The sequence below is a fragment of the Solanum stenotomum genome, chromosome 5 (assembly GCF_019186545.1).
Source record: "Solanum stenotomum isolate F172 chromosome 5, ASM1918654v1, whole genome shotgun sequence".
In the NCBI taxonomy this organism is placed as follows: domain Eukaryota; kingdom Viridiplantae; phylum Streptophyta; class Magnoliopsida; order Solanales; family Solanaceae; genus Solanum; species Solanum stenotomum.
In genome coordinates, this window is record NC_064286.1 from 52,991,240 (window position 1) to 52,996,561 (window position 5,322).

Genomic DNA, 5,322 nt, shown 5'->3' on the forward strand with positions numbered 1-5,322 from the left:
ATTGAATCATATAGGCACCACCCTGATGATACTTTTTCAACATCGAAATATGAAATACGGGATGAACACCCGACAAACCAGGTGGCAAAGCTAATTGATACGCCACCTCACCAATACGCTCCACAATCTCGAAAGGGCCAATATAACTTGGGCTCAACTTGCCCTTCCTTCCAAATCTCATCACACCCTTCATGGGTGAAACCTTTAATAAAACCCTCTCTCCAACCATAAACTCTAAATCATGAACCTTTCGATCTGCATAACTCTTTTGCCTACTCTGAGCCATGAGAAGTCTATCTTGGATCAACTTGACCTTGTCCAAGGACTCCCTCAGCAAATCTGTACCCCACGGTCTAACCTCAAATTCATCAAACCAACCAACTAGAGATCGACATCTCCTACCATACAAAGCCTCAAATGGTGCCATCTCAATGCTTGAATGGTAACTATTATTGTAAGCAAACTCCGCTAATGGCAAGAACTGATCCCAGTGACCACCAAAGTCAATCACACACGCCCGCAACATGTCCTCAAGAACCTGAATAGTCCGTTCAGACTGACCATCAGTCTGAGGATGAAAGGCTGTACTAAGATCCACCCGAGTGCCCAACTCCTTCTGCATAGACCGCTAGAAATGAGATGTAAATTGTGTGCCATGATCAGAAATAATCGAAATGGGAACTCCATGCAAACGAACTATCTCTCGAATATAGATCTTGGCTAACTTTTCTGAATTATAAGTAGTCTGAACTAGTACGAAGTGTGCAGACTTAGTCAGTCGATCCACGATTACCCATATAGCATCAAACTTACCCAAGGTACGTGGCAATCCTACCACAAAGTCCATAGCAATGCGCTCCCACTTCCACTCAGGTATGGGCATCCTCTGGGTCACACCTCCAGGCTTTTGGTGTTCATACTTCACATGCTGACAATTCAAACATTGAGATACAAAATCTACTATGTCTCTCTTCATACGACACCACCAATAATGCTGCTTCAAGTCACGATACATCTTAGTAGCCCCCGGATGAATAGAGTACCTCGAACTATGGGCCTCCTCCATGATCAGTCTAGTTAAATCACCCGTCCGAGGAACACAAATACGACCTTTTATCCTCAAAACTCCCTCACTATCAAGAATTGCATCTTTTGCTTCACCTTTTGACACCTTGTCTCGAATCTTACATAAATCAACATCATTAAACTGTTGAGTCCGAATCTGCTCCAACAAGAATGACCTAGCCTCCATATATGCCAAAACCTTACCAGATTCTAAAATATCAAGCCTCACAAAGCTATTGGCCAAGGATTGGACATCCCTAGCTAAGGGACGTTCACCAACATGTAACGTGGCTAGACTGCCCATACTTACCGCCTTCCGACTCAAGGCATCTGCTACTACATTTGCCTTGCATGGACGATAAAGAATAGTCATGTCGTAGTCTTTGAGCAACTCCAACCATCTCCGTTGCCTCAAATTGAGATCCCTCTGATCGAATATATACTGGAGACTACGATGATTCGTGAACACCTCACAATGCACACCATAAAGATAATGCCTCCAAATTTTCAATGCAAACACAACAGCTGCTAACTCCAAATCATGAATATGATAGTTCTTCTCATGAACCTTCAACTGCCTTGAAGCATAAGCTATCACCTTCTCCTTCTGCATCAATACACAACCAAGACCGATTCGAGAAGCATCACAATATACAACAAAACCCTCTCCCTCAACGGGTAGGGTCAAAATCGGAGCAATAGTCAATAAAGTCTTAAGCTTTTGAAAACTCACCTCACATTCATTAGACCACTGGAAAACCACTTCCTTTTGGGTCAATCTAGTTAATGGGGATGCAATGGATGAGAACCCTTCTACAAACCGTCGATAATAACCTGCAAGGCCTAAGAAACTCCGAATCTCAGTAACTGAAGCAGGTCTGACCCAATCTTGAACTGCCTCAATTTTCTTAGGATCCACCATAATACCTTCCTTGGACACTACATGTCCCAAGAATGCTACCGAACTAAGCCAAAACTCACATTTTGAGAACTTTGCATAGAACTTCTTCTCCTTCAGAGTCCCAAGCACAATCCTCAAATGATGCTCGTGTTCCTCGTTACTACGGGAGTATATCAATATATCATCTATGAAGACAATAACAAAGGAATCCAAGTACAGTCTGAACACTCCATTCATCAAGTCCATAAAAGCTGCTGGGGCATTGGTTAATCCGAAAGACATCACCAAAAATTCGTAATGGCCATAACGTGTTCGAAAAGCTGTCTTAGGGATATCCTCCGCCCTAACCTTCAGCTGATGGTAGCTGGATCTCAAGTCAATCTTGGGGAAAACAGAAGCACCCTGCAGCTGATCAAATAAATCATCAATACGAGGTATCGGGTACTTATTTCTGATGGTTACCTTATTCAACTGCCGATAGTCAATACACATACGCATAGATCCATCCTTCTTCTTCACAAATAACACTGGAGCACCCCAAGGAGACACACTCGGTCTAATAAAACCCTTGCTCAACAAATCCTGCAACTGCTCCTTCAACTCTTTCAATTAAGCCGGTGCCATACGATAAGGAGGAATGGAAATAGGCTGAGTGCCTGGCTCTATGTCAATACAAAAATCAATATCAGGATCAGGTGGAAGACCTGGTAAGTCTGTAGGAAATACCTCCGAAAATTCACTCACCACCGGAATAGACTCAAGCATAGGAGTCTCAACACTAGTATCTCGAATGTGCGCCAAGTAAGCCAAACATCCTCTCTCTACAAAGTGACGGGCCTTAAGAAATGATATCCCCCCTTTAGGAGGGTGACTAAGTGAACCCCTCCATTCTACTATAGGAATTCCAGGCATAGCTAATGTAACTGTCTTGGCATGACAATTTAAAATTTCGTGATAAGGAGATAACCAATCCATACTAAGAATCACATCAAAATCTACCATATCTAAGACCTTTAAATCTGCCTGAGTGTCATATCCCATCAAGGTAACTATACATACTCGATACACTCGATCTACCACTACAGAATCCCCGACAGGAGTAGAAACATGTACCGGCAAATCAAGAGACTCACATACTATATCTAGACTCGAAGCAAAATATGTGGAAACATAAGAATAAGTAGAGCCTGGATCAAATAATACAATAGCTAGTCGATGACAAACCGAAATAATACCTGTGATAACAGCATCTGAAGCCTCAGCCTCTGGCCTACCCGGAAAAGCATAACAGTGAGGACGACCACCCTCACATTGTGAACCTCCACGACCACCACCTCGACCAAAAAAAGAACCACCTCTACCTGAATGAGAACCAGCTCTGCCACTCTGTACACCTCCCCTAGTTGGAGGTTGTGCAGCCCTGGAAGTCAAAGCCTGAGAACCCTGATGCAAATCACCACGTCTGGTCCTAGAGCAATCTCTCACAAAATGTCCCATATCACTACACTCAAAACAACCCTTACGGGACGTAGGCTGATGAGAGGAACCTGAATGACTAGAATGTCCTCCATGACCTACAGGTCTAGAAGATGAACCCTGTGAAGTATGCACCCAACTCGAAGAACTATACCCAGCGTAACCAGCCTCAAACGCTGGTATAGCAGCATGAATAGGTCTGCTAGGCTGAGAGTGATAACCTCTCCCTAAGTAACTTTGACTCTTAGGAGGAGCCCCACCATAATCACCTGAATGACGGGTCCTCTTGCCCTCACGCTGCTCAAATCCCTCACGTCGAATCATCTCCAACTCTTTAGCAACATCCACCACCTTCTGGAACGGAACACCAGAAGTAGCAACCTGAGAAACTCCCAGACGAATCGGAATAATCAGCCCTTTAACAAACCTTCTCACTCTCTCAGCCTCTGTGGGAAGTATCATCGAAGCATGCCTAGCCAAGGCATGGAAAATACCCTCATACTCTGCGACCGACATACCATCTTGTTGTAAACCCTCAAACTCTGCCCTCTTACGCTCCCTCTCACAGCGTGGAACAAACTTGGCTAGAAATACCTGAGTAAACTGAGTCCATGATAGTTGAGGGGATCCAACTGGCCTACTACTAATAAAATCCCTCCACCACTGCTTGGCTGAGCCAGTCATCTGAAACGCTGTGTAGTCAACTCCATGAGACTCCACTAATCCAAGATTATGCAACCTCTCATGACAACTAACTATAAATTCATATGCATCCTCAGTTAAGTCACCAGTATAAGTTGGAGGATTCATTAGTCTGAACCTTCCAAACATCTTTTGTTCATCAATGGTCATGGAAAGCCTGTTCGCCAAGTGTGATACAATACCTGGAAATTTCGTACTATCTAAACGGGGAGCTACAACAGCAGCTGGCTAAGTCCTGGGAGTCTGAGAATCTTGAGCAACCATCGGATCAGGAGTCTGACCTCCAACACGAGTCTGCGAAGCATCAGAGGTGACAGGAAAAGTTCCCGCCTGAGCCATTCCCTCTAGAAGTCCTAACATACGAGTCAAGGTATCTTGAAGCACTGGGGTGGCAAAAATATTGGGTGGAGCCTGAGCTGGTCCATCCCCCTCGACACGATCCTACACATCCCCATGAATAACAAATGCATTAGGAGGTACTGTCCTATCACGGCCTTGGGTAGCTAATGGTACTTGTCCTTCAACGGATGCTGCAATACGACCCCTACCCCGACCTCGACCTCGACCTCGTCCCCTGCCTCTACCTCGGATAGTGCTCCCAGAAGCAGGCGCAGGAATAGGCTCATGATCACCACTTGCAGATGTACGAGTCCTAACCATCTGAGAGAATGAGATATAAAGATTACAATTTCAACAAGGTAAAGTGTGCACGATAATGAATGAAAGAATAGAAATTTTCCTAAATGTCCTATAGCCTCTCGAAGATAGGTATGGACGTCATCATACCGATCCGCAAGACTCTCCTGGACATTGCTCTTGTACTCGTGAGACCAGTGAACCTAGAGCTCTGATACCAAATTGTCACGACCCAAATTCATAAGTCGTGATGGCACCTATGTTCCCAACGAATAGGTAAGCCAACCCAACATATTTACTAATTATGATTAACTAATGAGGTTAAAGGTAAACAACGAGTAAAATTTTTAACGCTAAGTTCCTTATAAATATGAAATGCGGAAAGCTAAAATACTACCCCAGATATTGTGTCATAAGTACAAGAGCCTCTAAATATGATGCAAGTCTAAAACTAAATGACACATCCAAACATAAGGGATATTCTGTCTGAATACTAAAATAACAGAATAAATAAGAGGTAGAAGGAGGTGTGGGCCACGGAA